Source organism: Sinocyclocheilus grahami, unplaced genomic scaffold, assembly GCF_001515645.1.
Source record: "Sinocyclocheilus grahami isolate Dianchi unplaced genomic scaffold, SAMN03320097.WGS_v1.1 scaffold185.1, whole genome shotgun sequence".
In the NCBI taxonomy this organism is placed as follows: domain Eukaryota; kingdom Metazoa; phylum Chordata; class Actinopteri; order Cypriniformes; family Cyprinidae; genus Sinocyclocheilus; species Sinocyclocheilus grahami.
The window spans coordinates 558708-578513 of NW_015505364.1; the positions used below are offsets into that span (position 1 = coordinate 558708).

Below are 19806 nucleotides of genomic sequence, written 5' to 3' on the forward strand. Positions count from 1 at the left end.
GCTTTCTATTTTTCTGGTCTCTTGCTTAGAATGTGAAGGTTGGTTTGTTGCCTTTGAAGTGACTAGACTGTAGTTTGGACCCGTGTTACTAAGACAGGGCCTTGACCTTATAACTTAATCTAGCACACCATAGGTGAGGTTTTATCTAATGTCACATACAGTACATGAACAATGTGATTCATCCATAGATGCTTGTGATAGTGCTTTTATATGAAAAAGTATATTCAATAAACAAGTTTATACTGAATTGTCAGTAAATAATTCCAAATTAATCTGTATAGTGAATGATTCAAAGACTCACTCATAAAGACAATTACTAGAATGACTTAAAGATTCAATCATAAAAACAGCAATTAGTTTTTTTCATGAATGAATCAGTGCTTTAACCATCAGTTTGAATTAATCATTTAATAACAATTGCTGAATTCAGAACCGCATACAAACATAACGCTCTATTTATTCCATATTAAAATATGGTAAAATTAGTAAGAGTAGTATGCTGGTATTCGGTTCCAAATTCACTTACTTAATTAATTAAATCAATGTTTTGAATGAATCATTTAATAACTCACTCATACTACTCTTTCTATTTCTGCCATATAAAGATACATAAATAAATAAATAAATAAAATGTAAAAATAAAAGTAGTATGCTAGCATGCAAATTCAGCAAACACATGTTAAATCCAATAATTAAATCATTGTTTTGAATGAACAGGTTGAACCTGCAGAAAGAGTAACTGAAAAATCCATAATAGAATGTAAAATTATAAATCCCCAGCAGACAAACACAGACAAGTGAAATGAAACAAACAGTAAAATGTCCCAGTGATGTTGGATTGTATATCAGTGTTCTTGGAACTGTGCTCGACCAATCAGATTAGATGAGAACATAATGATCAACTGATGAATGAGCAGGAAGGACCATTTCCCCGACTAATCATTTATCTCAAGATCAGACTGGTGTCACATTTCTCGGGAGGCAAGGAGCGAGGAACGAGGAAACACGGAGATAACTTAAATTCACAGTCTTTAATGATCACACGGGGAATGTAGGAGACACTGGGAACACAAGGAATGACATTTGAGAACCGACAAACACTAACTGAAAGGACTGGGGCTTTTAAACACTGGGTGATTGGGAAAACACAGGTGCAAGGAATGACTAATTAAAGGGAACACGGCACACCTGGGGAGGGAAAACACAACACAAAGAGTGCGTCCTCGCACCGTAGAAACAACATGGGGAGGGGAGTGGGTGGGAACTAAGGAGGAGGCTCAGGAGGAGGACGGACGCCCGGGAGGGGGCCGGCAGACAGATTCCAGGGAGGAGACGACGGAGGGCGGAGCCAGGGAAGAGACAGGAGGGACTCGGAGCAGGAAGAGCACAGCAGGACCCAGGCCACAGCCATAACAGCAGCCCACGGTGGAGCCGATGGAGGGAGGAGCCATGGAGTAGGGATGGCCACCGACTCCAGGGGGCCGACCAACGGCGGCGGAGCAATTGGTGGTGGAGGAGCCCGAGGCGAAGACGGACAGCCAACGAGCCAGGGGGATGCCAAGGATCCGGGGGGCCAGGGTGGAGCCGAGGGCTCTGGCGACTAAGGCGGAGGCGGAGATCCGTGGCGGAGCCAGAGCGACTGAGGACCAAGGTGGAGCTGGCGGGAGGAAGGAGCCCAACAGAGCTGGTGGGACAGAGCGACGAGGCGCAGCCAGAGGAGTGGAGTCCAGAGGCGATGGCGGGTCGACGACCGACCAAGGCGGAGCCGGAGGGACGAGGGAGCCCGGTGGAGCTGATGGATCGATGGTGACGGTGGAGGCGAGGGAGCTAGGAGCCGAGGTGGAGCCACTGGGTCTACAGGCCGAGGAGGAGTCTGGGCCTCGGAGGCGGAGGTGAGGCAGACTCCAACCATGGTGACGCTGGAGGATGGCAGTCCCGCGGGGCTCGCACCACAGTGATGGTGGGCTGAGGGCGAGCAGAGGGGCTGCCAGATGACAGAGGGTGGGAGGGCGGGCATTTTAGAGGAGCAGCCACTGTAGGGCACTTTCTAGGTGTGGGTACTGGAGGGCGCTCTTGGGCTGGAGCCCTTCCTGGGTGGAACTGGGGATCAGGAGTCCTTCCTAGGTTTAACGAGAAATCAGGAGCCCTTCCTGGGCTAAATTGGGGATCAGGAGCCCTTCCTGGGCTAAACGAGGAATCAAGAGTCCTTCCTGGGCTGAATAGGGGATCAGGAGCCCCACCATCATCATGAACTGGGGATCAGGAGCCCTTCCTGTGCTGAACGAGGAATCAGGAGCCCTTCCTTGGCTGAATTGGGGATCAGGAGCCCTTTCTGGGCTGAACTGGGGATCAGGAGCCCTTCCTGGGCTAAACGAGGAATCAGGAACCCTCCCTGGGCTCAATTGGGGATCAGGAGCCCTTCCTGGGCTAAACTGTGGATCAGGAGCCCTTCCTGGGCTGAACGTGAACTGGGGATCAGGAGCCCTTCCTGGGCTGAACGTGAACTGGGGATCAGGAGCCCTTCCTTCTTTGTTCTGGCACTTATGCCCCGCCATAGTCAGCTCACCCTCTGCCATGATGCAGGGGGTGGAGCTCCTCTCCGCGCTCACACTGTCCACGGCTTGCTCCCTCGTGGTGGGCACTGTCGTCAGCTCTCGCACCTGGTCTGACGGGTTGGGCTCAACTTCCGAGGCGATCCTCTGCTCAGTCGCTTGGCTTTGCTCTGGCTCGCGGAGGTAAATGGCTCTCCATCATCGGTGGGCTCAGGTTGATGCTCCGTAACGCGCGGAGATGGTGGGCTGGGTTCTGGGTCCGGAATGGATCCGGCAAAATCCTCCACGGGGCAGATGGTGAGTGGCGACCCGTTTCTCGCCAGAGTCCACTCCACGAAGGCGGCGAATTCCTCCGGAGGACCATCTTCGGACGACAAAGCTCTGCACTCGCCGTTCAGGCTTGCGTCATAGAAAGAGCAGAGCGCGTCGTCCGGATAGCTGGTGATGTTCGCGACCAACAGGAACAGTTTGATATGGTCCTCGAGAGCTTTGTCTCCCTGCTCCAGCACGAGGAGGAGGAATTCGGGACGAGTGAAGGGATCCATGGGGACACAACGGAAAGAAAAACACTGAGATAAAACCGGAAAACAAACGGAGGGGAAAACACGGAAGTTACTGTTTTGGTCGTTCCTTCTGTCACACTTCTCGGGAGGCAAGGAGCGAGGAGCGAGGAATGAGGAAACACGGAGATAACTTCAATTCACAGACTTTAATGATCACACAGGGATCGTAGGAGACACTGGAACACAAGGAATGACGTTTGAGGACCAACAAACACTAACTGAAAGGACTGGGGCTTTTAAACACTGGGTGATTGGGAAAACACAGGTGCAATGAATGACTAATTAAAGGGAACACAGCACACCTGGGGAGGGAAAACACAACACAAAGAGTCCAGGGGCGTGACAACTGGTCCCACCTTCCACTGGACATTTCTAACAGCAAAGAATAACATAAATTGGCCTTGCAAAATTACTTCTCCCAGCCGAACACATGCTGCCATCAACAGATGCCCTCCAGGCTGTTTAGCGATGTGTGCTGAAATGTGCTATTACAATGAAACATTGACCTTGATCCTTTTATTCAACTGGATGAAAATCAAAGTCCTCTCCCAACGGTTGAAGAACAGGCTGGTGTGGGCGAATGTATCGGATTAGATGGGAGCTTCAGAAAGGGTGCTAGCTTTCTATTAGCCTTTACTGTGTATGTGTTTTTGTTTTATTTTAAGCCTGTACTCACATTCTAAAACACTAATGAAAGCCAATGAGTAATGATGAAAGTAAATATCTAGGGAAAGTCGTATGATGTGTTACAGGCGGGCCGCTAACACATGCAGCCCCCAAGTGGCACCGGGGTGGGTTTTAATCCAGGACTAATTACAGTCCTAAAAGTTTTCAGTTCGATAGTAGATACGTGAGGGAAGCAAGGATTTGGGAATGTTTCTTGTTGTGGGAAAGAGCTAATTTGTCAAATGAAATCAGACAACTTTCTCAACCTGCTAAATCAACTGCCAAAATCCTCCTCTGCTGGTTTAACAGCTCCCCTTTCCATATCATGTTCAATTTGTGTGATCCATGTAAATTCCTTGCAAACTACATTTGACACTTGCGATTCAAGCCAGAAGTCGGAGAAAAAGGGCAAAGGAGAGCATTATGTAAGCAGGTTTTTATATACATACAGTATATGCTGATTTTGCACGTGCAAGCATCGATATCTCGTGCCGCAGCTGTGCGCCGTCACCTGGGCTAACCTATGGCAGAGCGATTTACAAATGGCGCTTTCTCCGCCCGCCGGAGGGAAATATTTATTTTTTCTCATTTCTATCTGCAAGATGATCGATCAAAGCTGCTTGTTTGAAGATAAGGCTAGTGATGGCAAATCCGCTTGAGTAATTGTGCAGTTAAAGATTGCCACAGTGCAACCTCTCCATCACTCTCCACAATCAAGCTGATAAATCCCCCCCCCCCTCCTCATCCACCGGCATCTGACTGTGCACCTATCCTTCATTTCGACTGAGGGGATGTGGTGTGGAAAACTCCAGAACCACATACAGACTGCACAGGGAGGGAGCGGTCTCCTACTGCACAATTTCATATGCTTCTGCTCTGTGTTTATCAAAGGACATCATGACTTTGCCACACTTTCTAACAACGAAAATGTCATGCTGAGTGAATAAAACCAGAGAAAGAAAAGAACTATGCAAGGGTGTTTTTCACCCCTCCATTCACAAATGACCCTTTCTTGGCCCTGCCAATTTTTTTGTCAGTTTTATATGCTGTGAGATTCTTTTTCTTCTTTCTTTTCTCTCAATTATTTTTTTCCCTGTCAGGTACTTGCAGTGCTGCAGTGTTAAAGCAGTACAACATAGTGAGACCCTCTCAGTAATGGCCTTCAACAAGTCTCTCTGAATACAAAAGCAAAAACTGTAATTACAGCACAAACAGCAACTGGGCATAATGAGAGTCTAATTTTGCATCCTGAGTAAATGTGAAAAACACTAACCATACATAAAATCCAGCACTAGTCCATTCTGTTTCATATAATGGGTCTCTCTCATCAAATCCAGCGCATTTTACAGCAGTTCCTGCTGTAAAAATGTGTTTTAAAGCAGTTCCTGCAACAAACAGGGTTCAAATCAACAGCTGAGCAAAGTGAGAGATGGGCATGCAAATAAACATGATAATATATATTAATAAAAGTCAAAATTACATAAACATAATGTTGAGATACAATTTGTGACCTGTGCTGGCAAAATGAGTCACAATGAGCACATTTTCAAAAATGAGTTATTTTTATTTTCAAAATCACCATTAAAAAAATTATGTATGATTTGTGGGAATTGACCAAAAAAAATTACTGAGCTACACCTATTTGAAGTCAACAGAGACGGCAAAGTAAATTTTGAAAAAAATCGAGTTTAAGTTTTCTGAAGGTTCCAAAGCAAAATCACCTAGAACCGTCATCATTTCCTCCACTTCTTTTCTTAATAGTAATTACTATATTAAAAATGACAATATACGTAGCAATTTTTTACGGAAGTTCTAAGCGGCCATGCATTATTTTTTTTTCCCTTCTTGTTTTCTCGTTATAACGACTTATTTTGTCGTTATATCGACATAACGAGAGTTGTTTTCTCGTTATAACGACTTAATTTTCTCGTTATATCGACATAACGAGAGTTGTTTTGTCATTATAATGACTTAATTTTCTCGTGATCTCGACATAAAAGTTAAAGTTACAAAACTGCGCCAACAGGTGGCACTATTGACCTGAATATAACTGATGGGGTGTTGTACGCTATGCTGTATGTCCACTTTACTGTACGCGTTTTGGATAGAATATGAACGACCTCGTGATCGCTATAATTTGTACAGTATTGTTCATTAGGCTACTGACATTTAATTAATTCATAAATGTTAAATGCTTGAATCAATATGACTATTTTGTGTATTAAGTTCTTGCTAGATGCATGAGTTTCACCAACGCGTTCTGTGTCATAAAATAATAACTGCTTATTAAAACCAAGGTTGACGTCACTGTATTCTGTTTGCACCTATATCTTTATTTGTGCTTCTTTGAGGTACATTATTGTTAGTTAATAAGCGTTAATTTTATCTTTGTTATTAAAAATTAGAACAAAGATGCAAATAAACAGTAGAACAAACAATATAAGAAACAAAATTAAATATTTTTATCTTACATCTAAATAGAAGATTTCAAGTAACAAAAACAAATATTATTATTTATTCTATATGTGTAAATATTGTAATTCTATACGTGTATATCGGAATCAAAAGCTTTCTGAGAGATGCATCGGATGCGTCAGTTAGCGCGATCATTTTGTTTACGTTAACATGAGTTTGAACATCATATTTCACTGGTTCAGACTCATGCCATCAAGGATTCACTAAGAATATTCACAAAGCTGGAATGCTGTGCTTTACAACTATAGCAAACTTGTGCTGAAGGGAAGAATCAGCCATCAAGAAGTGATCAGAGAAAAAGGCAGACCTCTCAGAAAACATACAGATTAAGATCATTTCAGATGTTTAATTACTATTGGGAACGCTATAGACCAGGCCTTATACTAATGTTTGTGAAAACCTCAAATTTAAACAAAAAATGAGATTTTTCACTGTTTTTTTTGGGGGGGGGGTTTGCCTGTAGCTTGATCCAGTACTTGAGTTCATTCTTGACAATCAAACAACATGGAGGCGCGGCTTGTGGTCATTTTTACACTGATACACACAAAAAAGAAACAAAAAAAGATGAATGCTTGGGGCAACACGCAGAGCATATGTATTTTTACTTCTTGACCTTAAAGAATAATGTGCTGTACAGCAATGACAGCAACAGATTAAATGGAATCTGCTCAACAATTCTCAGAGTCTGTGCATTCTGTTTATCAAAGAGATGTTTTATAGGTTTAGAGCAAACAGAGAGCAAAAAACAAGTTATAATTACTCAGCCAATTTAGCAAATGTGACTCTTTACACCTATAGTTAGGTTTGTCCTGAGCAGCATTCAAAGCTTAAAATATGAGATTTGGATAGCAGATGCACAGGAATTTGCTTTATTCTCAGAGGAATGATGGACAGAGCGTTTCAGAGGAACTGATGATCTGATGATGTACACTCGTTCTAAGTTTATCCACATTATTGTAAATGAAAGCAATATATATATACATATATATATATATATATACACACACACACATACAGTCGGTACGGAAAGTATTCAGACCCCCTTAAATTTTTCCATCTAGCAGTTTAGAAAATGCTAGAATTAAGGCCTTTGACAGCTGTACTATCATACTCCATTATTACTCCAGCATTGTATACTGACAGAAGTGTACAACTATGATTGCTGCACAAGAAAATATATTCTGCTTCTTTGGAAAAATTTCACACAGAAATCAGAACTCATCAATAAATCTGCAGAAACTGTATAAATGGTACATAAAATATATAGCTTTCTTTATGTATTAAGAATGGTATGAGGAATCATCATATTTGTGGGACCATGACATCAAAACTTAAAAAAACCCATGGTCTAGGTCTGCGTATGTTGATCAAGTGTTAGCTGGTTTTGAGAATGGCATACTTGACTTGGCTTTGCTCAGATATCTCATTCGAGAGCGCGGGGACACATTTGCACAGAGTGACAAATGGCTGTACAGGAGCAGTTGAGTGGAAAGTCCTTGCATGCATATGGTTTGGCCGTGTATTTTCATCCTAACTACATGCGGCATGTGCACCCTCGTTTAGAATGATATGGATTTATCAACATTAAATCAGGGTGAAAATTGTATGCGAGAACCTTTGTGCACATAAATACAGAACTTGTACACAATTATTAATGATCATATCCCAAATCCATTGCTCTTTTAGTATCTGAGCAATATGCGAGTCCTGTCAAGTGGTTTGTGCAGGGTTTTGGAATAGCATTATCCACTCATCTCTCATCCTGCTTTGGTGCAGGGAGGCGAATTAGACTTCAAAACCCATCCTGGAGAGACTTTCCAGCAGTCAGAGCCTGACACATTCATGTCCCCTCTCTCAAAATGCCTTTGTTTGACTTTAATGTCACACTCAGATCAGATTTGCAGACCTTGACTTCCTAGCTTCTCTCCTCTAGAGAGATTTTCCAAACAGAGCAAACTTTGCCTTTCTCCTGTCAGACAAAAACAGGGTGCAATACTTCACTATTTTTAAAAAAAAATCTAATTCACCAGGGTCTTCATCACTGCCTTGTTGGATACGGCCTACAGGAATTTGTCCTTTTTTCTGTGAAGAAGACACATGACGAGGCTTTGTAATACCACCTTTCACATTTTCTACCTTTCCGATATGTTCTCTTTGCTTAACAGCAAGCTGTGCAGGCCTTCAAAAGGGCAACTGAGAGTTTTTCAACATATAAAATAGACCAAATAGCCATGTGTAGGATATCAGACCGAATCAGACAATCTAAGATTTGGTCAAAACCGAGTTGAGGCACGAGGAGTCACAAAAATTCCACAGAGGCCCAAGACAACAGGATGTCATAAATCAGGCATTAGCCCTCTGAAGCAAGCCTAAACCTAAACCCCTGTCACAGAACAGTTTTCAACATTAACACAAAAGAACACTTAGTTCACTGCATAAAACTAGTCATCACAAAAATGAGGACATTCAGATTGCTTAACAAGACAACTATATTATCCAACTTTTGCATTTTTATGGAAATATTATTCTACTTTTTAAAATAATATTTTGCCATTTTTGTATTTTATTGTCTTTTTTGTCTTTATCTTTGTGGAAATTAATAAAATATACACTTTATTTATTTTTTAAAGTAACTAATACTTTTATTCAGCAAAGACACAATAAATTGATAAAAAGTGACAGTAAATAAATGTACACTGTAGCAACAAAAATCTATTTCAAATAAATGCTATTCCTTTGAACTTTCTATTCGTCAAAGAATCCTAAAAATAATGGTTTCAACAAAAATATGAGGCAACACAAAGGTTTTCAACATTGATAATAATCAGAATTTTTTTTTTTCTGAAGGATCATGTGACAATGAAGATTGGAGTAATAACTGCTGAAAATTCAGCTTTGCCATCAGAGGAATAAATTAAATTTTTAAATATATTCAAATAGAAAACAGTTATTTTTATTGAAATATTATTTTAAAAAATGGTACTGTATTTTTTTTTTATTAAAAAAAATGCAGCCTTGGTGAGCATGAGGCTTTTTATTTTTATTTTTTTTATTTTAAAGAATCTTACTGACCCCAAACAGTAGTGTATAATGGTAACATTACTAAATTCAGCCCTTTATATATTAATACATGCCATACTGTGTCTATTATTGTAACGTAATCTATCTCAGACTGCCCCACCCCTAAACAACATGAACAATACAAACTATGATTGATCACTTTACATGCCATTCAGACAGCTCTTCCTGGGTGGTTCCTAACTATCTGCAGCATAGTCAAAGGTCCAGCTAAATTGATGCACCACAGGGACCGTTTTCTACTTCAAGTAGCTTGAGCTTCGATTCTCGATTGATTAAAGCACAGCTGCACATGGTAATACCTGGCTGGCCTTCAATAACTGCAAGCTAGATGTACACAACAAGAGAAGTAATGGGTCCTCCCATGCTGGGCCTATTCACTTTAAATGTATTTAACAGTTCCAACAAGACAGGAGTCGATTCTCTACTCAATAAACTCTCCATCCATAACCATTTGAACTGAATTTGAAGCTGTTTTAAGGCAGTTCCTCCTTTCAGTAGAACACAGAAACCTCCTCCATGGCTAAAAATGGCGGGAGGGGTTGGTACACAGATGGGTCTATGCCTTTAGAAGGATGTCGAAAGTTGGCAGAAACGGCTGATGTGGCAAACGGACGGTGGAATGAATCCACTAAACTCTTCATCTCCGTCCGTCTCCATTCCTCAGTGATTTATATTCATCCCTCAGATCATCTGCAACCACTGCCACGCTCAACGTGCCCACAGAAGGAATAATGTGATATTTTTAATGGACTTCCAAGATGAATGCGAGAGTAATGGTACGGATACAACAGAAGCGTTTTTTTTTTTGCATGAATGTTTTATGGTTATTTAAACAAGTCAATTTCATGCAAATGTGACCACTGCTTGCCATGGCAGAATTTACAAACAGCAGGTGGAGGAAGGGCCACACGAATACAGTGGAGCGCTTTAGTGCTGCTTGATTATTACAGTTGCAAATGCCATTGCGGTACGAGCTGCACTGCACTTGCATACGACCAGTTAACCCGCAATCTGGCCGCTCTACAGAGTGGTTCTTTTTCGAAGAGCAACGTTTTAAACTTCTCAATCAATTCTGTTCTCGCTCTCAAAAATGCTCCTCTCTTAACAAAATGGCTGTTTTTCTTAGCCGTCCTCAAAACAATCTGGAGTATGCTTTGTCCCTGCACACAGAAACACAAATTTTCTCTCTCATTTTCTTTTTTTGCTATATCTTTCTCTTTTGTGTGTACTGAAATGTTGCGGTGCGAAGGTATATCCCTAATGATTGCAAAGATATTATTTAAACTGAACTGAGCTGGATGTTGACATCACTGAATTCAATGATGAACTGTCTTTAACTGAAAAATGAGTGTTTACTATTGTCATTTTGCATTATTGACACTATTTTCCTAATTAATGCTGTTCAGTTGCTTTGTCACAATCTGTATTGTTAAAAGCGCTATATAAATAAAGGTGACTTGACTTGACTTGACTTGAAGGTGGTCAGAGCTGAAGCCAGAGACAGAGTCATTAAACGATTATTTTTTTCACATAAACTAGATTAATGGCATAATTAACCCTTTAATGTGGCTCTCGACCATTTAGAACACATTTTGTGTCATGATATCTTGTTGAGAGCTTTTTCGTTGTTTTTTTGTTGTTGTTTTTTTGCACTCATTGCAACCTCATTGAAGCATCTCCACCACTTGGGTGCTGCACATTAACAAACAAACAAATAAATACTAATCACTGCATTTCTGTGCTTCAGCCACAAGTATGTTTATAATTATAATAAAATATACACTACCTAAGTTTTTTTTTTCTTAAGTGCCAAAGCAGCATATTAGAATGATTTCTGAAGGATCATGTAACACTGAAGACTGGAGTAATGGCTGCTGAAAAATCAGTAACACAGGAATAAATTATATTTTAAAATGTTAAAAAATATAAATATATTGAAACTGAAAACAATTGTAATAATATTCCACAATAGTATTGCTAGTAATATCTTTTTTATCAATGCAGCCTTGGTGAACACAATGCAGCTCTTTCAAGAACAACAGGTCGTTTGTTCATGTCAGTTTTTTCATGACAGATTTTTAACATCTTTCGGACATACGGTTAAATAGTATCATACATGATCAAGTAAAACAAAGAAACAAACAAACAACTATTCAGAGATATCTTCACTGGCAAGAAAATTATGATAATTTGTTACAAGTCAACAGTACTTAGCTAAGTGGAATTCCCACCCTACAATTAGTATGGTTTCTCCTTCTAGCAATTTTTAATGATTCAATTCAGAGCTAAGACATTACCTTCTCCATCATTTATCTTGATTGGATCTACAGTGCCTGTAGAATATTATAATATATATAATGTAGATATTGCTTACAGCACATTTAATATCCCTAATGTCACAGCACACTTGTTTAGATGTCAAGGAAATTAAAATGGTCATATTACTAAGTTTTTTCAATCCCTTGAGGGAACCCATGTTATATCACTGGTGCTGATGATACATTAGTTTTGCTGATCCTTAACATGGAAACATCACAATCTAAATCTTAAAGGAACAGCTCATCCCAAAATGAAAATTTGGTCATTGTTTACTTTCATATATAGTGAAACTCTAAACAGTGACTGGGCACCATTGACAAAAAAAATAGTAAAAAATAAATATACATTAACTATGTTACCCGCAGAAGAAAGTCATACAGGTTTGGAATGGCATGAAGGTGAATATTAAAGGTAAAGGAGAAAGTGAACTGTTCCTTTAACTAGTAGACTGTCACTTTATTTCTTTATTGGCAAGTACAAAATTTTGATTGAGAATAGATAGCAATCGTATTCCTGAATTGGATATTCATAATAGATGTTTTATTGCCTTGTGTGCCTCGGATCTATGAGCCAGAAATAAAAAATACTCCTTAATTGCATCAAACACTTTAATACAACATCAGTGACAGAGAGAAAGTGAGTTTATAAATGCTTGATAGACTGTAATGAACTACAGTGTGTGAATGCAAATGTTCTTTGTTCACATTTTACGTCTTGTGTTGATAGTCACAGATTTGGTATGTTAGTATAAAACTGTTGATTGCTAATGTGGAGAAGTCGCATTAATATAGTGGTCAAAGTTGAACTGCAAACACTTATTTTCTTTCTTATTTGTATGTATTGTTTCTTGTTTTTCAGTACAAATATCTAATCATTCTCAACTCATTCTAAGAATTTTTTTTTTTTTTTAAGTATTGAAATTAAGTGAGTTTATACTTAAAACAAGACAAAAATATGACAAACAGGAAAAGAAAAATAAACAATTCAAAGGGAAAACATTTATTTCTTGTTTTAAGCAAAATCTCATTCAATTTTGATCAGTTTTTCAGAAACAATACTTAATATCTTACACTATTTTGTTTCTTAAGTAAATGTATATTGATTAAAGAATGTTTAGATATTTGTAATGGAAAACACCAAAATATGGAGTAAAAATTATTATTATGTATCTATTTATTTTATTTTTTACATGTGTGTAATTTCTGCACCTCTAGTGGCACCAAATGGAACAGCAAAAAATATTGATTGTTTTCAAAAGAGGTTTCCAATTCCTTTTGTTAAAATATGACAGAATATTAATTTTGGGTAAACTGTTCTAAAAAATAAAATAAAAATACACACGTCACCTTCAAGGATCTAAGCACAAAGGTTGCATCTTCAAATCTTAGTATGCTCTTATCATTTTGGCCTTCAGTAAAGCACTTTATTCCAGGTTGCTCTAGGGCAATTGTCCTTTTAGAAAAATGTACCTTAAAATGCTTCAGCTACAGGATAAACAACAAACCCCTCAGATGCTTGTGAAAACATCCAGTGCAGCCTAAGTGAACTTCTCTGAAGACAACGTGTGTACATTTTAAATGGCTCTCTCCAGAATATCAAGACGCGTTCTCATATGAAATGTCTAGGGATGTAATTGATAATTCATCTGTTGTTGAATGCCGACTAGCGTCACTGTAAAGTGTTTGCAGGGCTCTTGAAACATTCCTAATGGAACCCATATACATCTCTCCGTTTCATGCGCATCACTCAGAGATGCTGACAGCACAACTCTCGCAGGCCTCCCACAGTGAGGTTTGAGACATTGTCTCTGAGATTTATTCCCATATTGCGCTCCATCAGTCAAGCCCAATCAAGTTAGTTCTATTTGTACTCAGGCACATCAGAGCCTCTCATTGTGCTTTACGGAAATTGCTGGCGCTAAAGTGCAGTGCTGATTATTACCTAAAACAATAAGTTTTATGGCTGGTTTGGGAGCTGGCAAGACACATTCACATTTTTCCTGTCTCCTACACACTGTCAATAGAGAAAGAAAAGACTGTTTCATTCGTAAACAAAGACGGTCATTCAGGGACTCGCACCTTTAGCGACCATTGTACTGTATGTGAACAGTGATTTCTTCTTTATTGGATCATCTGTTGGCAAATACTGATCACCTGCCTCTGGGTAATTACATGGTACCACTCTCATTTGTCTGTGAACAGTAATTTCCATAAATTAGTCCCGTGACTTATTTATTTGATTACATATTCTGTCTCTGTGCCTGGTGGTCTAATTAAAATGTTTTAGCATAAATATATGCACATATCATTTCACAATTTTACAGTTTACACCTGATATTGTCATCAGTCTGTCCTAAACATGAAACCATGTGACAACTTACCACCCACTCACCTGTCAAATCAAGCAACATTTAAAACAATAGTTTTAAACTTTTCCAGCAATGAGTGACTTTAAAATCAATATATATGCACACACAGAGCTGGGTAGTAATTGATTACATGTAATCTGGATTACGTAATCAGATTCCAAAAAATGAAGTACTAGTAATTGGGTTAAATTACATTTTAAAATACTCGTATTCAGACTACAGTTACTTTTTACTACAGTTCACACAATAGCAATAAATTATTCATACATTCAGAAAGTCTATTGTCCACATAGCATTTGACCACTGGATTTACAAAAATTAGTTCAGGTATAAGATGTGTTTCAACATTGCATCAACTACTGATGAACACATTAATTATAGGTTATTTAATCCTTTATTACTATGTCTTTGGAAGGCTTTTGTCTTTCAAACACATTAAAATTCACAAATTCACGCTATTTCTTATTTACATGTAATGCAGGGATTCACAAACTTTTTTGATCTCTGAAACTCTTTCACCTAATATATTTACTTGAAGTACCCGAGATTTAAAAATAAATATTTAATAATTAAATCACATCTGCATGCTCACGGTTCTCTGACGTTGGTTAATAATCACATGACATGCAGGTAAACAAATAAAATATTTCATTTTGTTAGTAAGTGTTTTATTTTAAAGTGATTTATTTATTTTTATATTTTTATGATTTAATGAATTATTAGCTTTTCATTAAACTCATTAAACTTAGTTCCTTTACGAACCCTAGTTTGTGAAACCTTGATGTAATGTTATTTAATGTTTAATGCAATCATGTTGTTAATTACAATGAATGGAATATATTTTCTTACTCTTTGTATTTTTACATCAATATGGTACAAGATTTTAAATGATTTAAATCAATGTGATAAACAAGTTAGGTCAAAAGTAATCTAAAAGTAATCTAAACGTAATCTGATTATATTACCTAAAATGTGTAATGTAATGGATTACATTACTAACTACAATTTTTGTCACACATATACACACACTCACAAATTATATACAATTTTAGTACAGTGGTAAGATTCTTATATTTTTTGTCCCACTTAAGAGGAATTGTGAAGTGCTAATAAAATTCAACAGTATTTGCAAACTCCACAAATAGCACTAAATTAATGAAAAATAGCCAATGGTCACCTGGGCATATAGAATATAATTAAACTTAAGAAAGAGTGCCAAAGCACCGAGGCATTTTTTTTTTTTTTTTTACTTTTTAAATTTAGCACAGCCACAGGAAAAGCAGTTGAAAACAAATGTTTGCATGATTTACAAAATTAAATTAGTAAAATTAAATAAAAATTAATAATAGTGATAAAAATAATGATAAATAATAGTAATACGAATAATAGCATTTAATTTTATACTACATAATTATATATAAACATTATATATACATGTATGACATTTTAAAATTGTATTATATTATTGATTTTTTTGTAATTTTTGTTTTGAGTACTCTTCCTTTAAACTCTCTCTCTCTCTCTCTCTCTCTCTCTCTCTCTCTCTCTCTCTCTATATATATATATATAGTTTATGTGTGTCATGTTTACTTTATGTATCTTTTCATCCCACTTTTTCTCTCTATAACAAAATTAAATTAGTAAAATTAAATAAAAATTAATAATAGTGATAAAAATAATGATAAATAATAGTAATACGAATAATAGCATTTAATTTTATACTACATAATTATATATAAACATTATATATACATGTATGACATTTTAAAATTGTATTATATTATTGATTTTTTTGTAATTTTTGTTTTGAGTACTCTTCCTTTAAACTCTCTCTCTCTCTCTCTCTCTCTCTCTCTCTCTCTCTGTCTATATATATATATATATATATATATATATATCCATTTATTTATTTAAAAGGGAGTAGGGTGAACTATTCCTTTAACAAAAACATCTTGATTGTGCAATATTGTTTTTCTGCACTGTGGTCTTCAATCTTCTGCAAGTTGCAGCTTTCAAAGCAAGAGAGGCATGAAAAGGAGTGGAGGGTGAAAGCTTCAGTTAGGACCTGGTCACGGGGCCCCGTTTCTGTCCCTCCAGAGAGAAACAGGGAGCAAAGGAGCAGAAAATCGATGGCTAAAAGACATCCATGTTTGACTGATTCCAGCTTGCCTGTTCCCCTCATGCCAGGGGGTCGCTGCTTCATCAGTGTTGTAGTAATCAGGGTTTGCGAGATTAAAAAAAAAAGCGCATCGATAAGATCTTCTCCCGGTTGAATGAATGGCGGCGGCATGGACGCTGAGTCCGGAGATTATCAGAATTTCCCTGTCGAGAACACAAACTTACAGCCCCGACGGATCCTCCCGCCTGGGAGAGTCATTATATAAAACCTCAATATAGTCACCATAAAAAAACATGCTTAGTGTGAAAAAACAGCTCAGACTTTAGAGGTACTGTAAAGCGTATCTCAGCATGGGGGAAGATTCCTTGGAGGGCATCCAGAGACACTGCGTCAGAGAGATAAAGCAGACACAAGTCTGCTGTGGATGATACGGTAATGAACACAGCTTGTTTAAGAAAGGGCTTGAAATTGAGGTGAGCTTTCAGACACCTTGACAGCAAAAAGCATGTTGTTAATTGTGGATTTCGAGCAGCCTGAATCCAGTTCCTCAGAGGGTTTCCATGTGGAATGAAGGCCAAGTACTGAACTGACGTGCTGTCGCACAAACATCCGAATTCACTTTGTCTCACAACTGCCATGGCAAGCGAACTGAGAAAATTTTTATTAATTATTATTACAATTAAAAATGTTCAAAAATTGTTTTATTTTGCTACAATTTTAATAAATATACAGAATATGTTTTTCTCCCTATGACAATGGAATTGTTTAGCTGTTAGTTCTTCATAATGTTCCTTGAAATGAATGAACTTCTCTCTGTAAAACTCTTTCAGTCACAAAAAAATGCTAAATTCATTTGTTCCTTGTATTTTTATTTTGGTGGCTTAATGCAAGCAATATTCTATCTTTACTATTGCTCTTACAATTCGATTTATGCTGCAGTTCTTAATAAAGTTTCTGTCCACTGGCAGTGTTTTATTTACTTGCCAAGCCAAATTTTACTTGCATTTGACAAAAGATGAAGGATGATATAACATAAACAGTTAATTGTACCCAGCATGTATGTAAAATGTTACCTGAGAGAGAAAGAAAGAAAGAAAGAGGGAGAGAGAGCAGAGCCCCAAGAAGAGGGCCACAGCGAAGAAAGAGAGATCAAAGAAAAGAGGTAGCAAAGGAAAGAGCCAGCGCAACAGTTACAGCCTTCTTTTATCCCTTCCTTGACCATGTGACTAAAACCCAAATGTGAGATATTCAAACTGACCAATCAGCAGAAGCAGAAGTCTTTGATCATTTTCAACCCTACACTTTCTCTGATTCTCTCTCTCTCTATCATCTAAATATCCCTCTATATATATCCACCTATCCATCTATATATCCATCTGTCTATGCATCCATCCATATATCTATCAATCTATTTACCTCTATGCATCTATCCATCTCTGCGTATATCCATCTATATTCATCTATCCATCCATCTGTATGTCTATATGTCTGTCTGTCTGTCTGTCTACATCCACCCACCCATCCATCCCTGTCTAAGCTGATGGATAATGAATTTGGGTCTATTTAAAGGCATCTGCGACCAGACAAATTAAAATAATTGGGTAAGGTAGAGAACTCCGTTCATTTAATATTTAATGAGTCACATAATCACAACGGTCACAGGAAGTGCATTTGCATGTGCTTAAGGCAATCAATATGCAGGGTCAGAATAATGTGAATACAGGGCTAGTGTAAAGCAAGCCCACACACGCTCCAGACGATAGGCATGACCCTAATGGGTTTCATCTCCACACTGCTCATTGTAATCACTTAAACAAACAACATCTGTAATTACTGTCTGATCTTATTTGAACATGAGCCAAATTACTCTTCAATTACAAATTCAATGAGCTCCTCGTCATTTGGGAGCAGTACCTTAGTTTGTCGGCCTAATCCCAGAAGCTGGCGTGTTCGGTGGAAAGCAGATTTGTAAAAGGTTCAACAAATGTCAAGACAGATATTTATCAAGAGAAGAGGACTGAAAGGCACTGCAAATATTAAAGAGGGAATAAACCATCAGCTCGCTTCCTGAAATGAGGAAGAAAATAAACAGCCATCGATCATAGCATTCGCTTCATTTTGAACCCTGCCTACAGGTGCCCCAGAGGGGGAACTCTTTCCTTTTTATGAGGATGTGTCAGACCAGATTGTCCAATGGGACTCTGTTATATCAGGTGATGTGACAGACAGAAACATACCATCTTACCTCCTGTATGTAGAGCTGTAAACAGAATCTACATAATCTACAACCCTCACTAAACTCAAGGGCTTTTCATTTGTTAAGAACAGCAATTCTAATGCAGCACTGCTAATTGTATTTTTGACACAATCTTCAGGGTAATTTGATAAAGAAAACAAGAACAACAATACCATAAAAAGGTATGAATATAAATATCAACAGTAGACATGAAGCAGAATGACTGGGGGAAATGGGAAATGGATGTGGCCAAGTATGGTGACCCATACTCTGCATTTACTCATCCAAAGTGCACACACACAGCAGTGAACACACACACACCGTGAACACACACCAGTGGGGTGATATAAATGATAAGAGTGCCTTGTCATAAAAGGACACATTATTTGATATTTTAAGAGACTTATTGATCAAGACACAAAGTCATGAAGGTCCTCGCTATGATATCATTTCCTGTTTTATGTTTTTCTTTTCCTGCTTGACATTACTTTGATTTTGCAGACAATATTTTCAAATATTAAAAAAAGCACGGAAGCAGCTTTGTTAAACCTTTGTTAAACTGAAAAAAAGTAAAGAATTTGCACATTAGAAAGAACAGTATCCATTTAACAGTAGCCATTTATCCATTTAGTTCAATTATACACATTCAATATACTCCAATGAAAAATAGTTGGATAAAATCCAAAACACAGTTTTAGCACAGATTAATCATGTAAAACCAACTCTCCAAACACGCAATGTAAATATTAGAGAGATTTTCACAGATTAAATAGCGCAAAACAAACTGAAAACAGATGGTGAAGGCGGGAAGTTCAGCAGGGTGCTCCGCATTACAGTGTGGAAAATCCTGTTGTTTGGACTCACGTTCTTACATTTACAAACATTTAACAGACGCCAACTGAGAATGAGCATGATCAAATGCAAGGTATCCAAGCACAATGATAAACTCCACTGCCAGTTCACATTCACATTCACAAAGCATGCTGGAATAACATATATAGTCATGTCGTGGCAGGAAAATTTTGGATTTTTTCAGCAGCTGGCAAGACCAGTGGACCAGGTGTTTTCAGCTAGTTCAAATTTGCTCAGACATACTTCCATGGCCAAGAGGCTTGCTATCTGCAGGTGACTAATTAAATACATTGCCAACAGTGTGGACGAGGCCAACACATTGGAAGGTATCTGAGAAATTGAAGGTGGGATGCCCATGGTCAGACAAAAACTAAAAAGTATTTGGTTCTAAATACCAACAGTATCCATTTAACAGTAGCCATTTATCCATTTAGTTCAATTATACACATTCAATATACTCCAATGAAAAATAGTTGGATAAAATCCAAAACACAGTTTTAGCACAGATTAATCATGTAAAACCAACTCTCCAAACACGCAATGTAAATATTAGAGAGATTTTCACAGATTAAATA

At 38.0% G+C, this 19806-nt stretch overlaps 1 protein-coding gene across 2 annotated transcripts in view; it reads right to left on the reverse strand.

The window, feature by feature from the left end:
- Window positions 1–19806, reverse strand: part of grid2 (glutamate receptor, ionotropic, delta 2) — a 418885-nt gene that overhangs the window by 211000 nt on the left and 188079 nt on the right. The gene's annotated exons all lie outside the window — the stretch shown is intronic.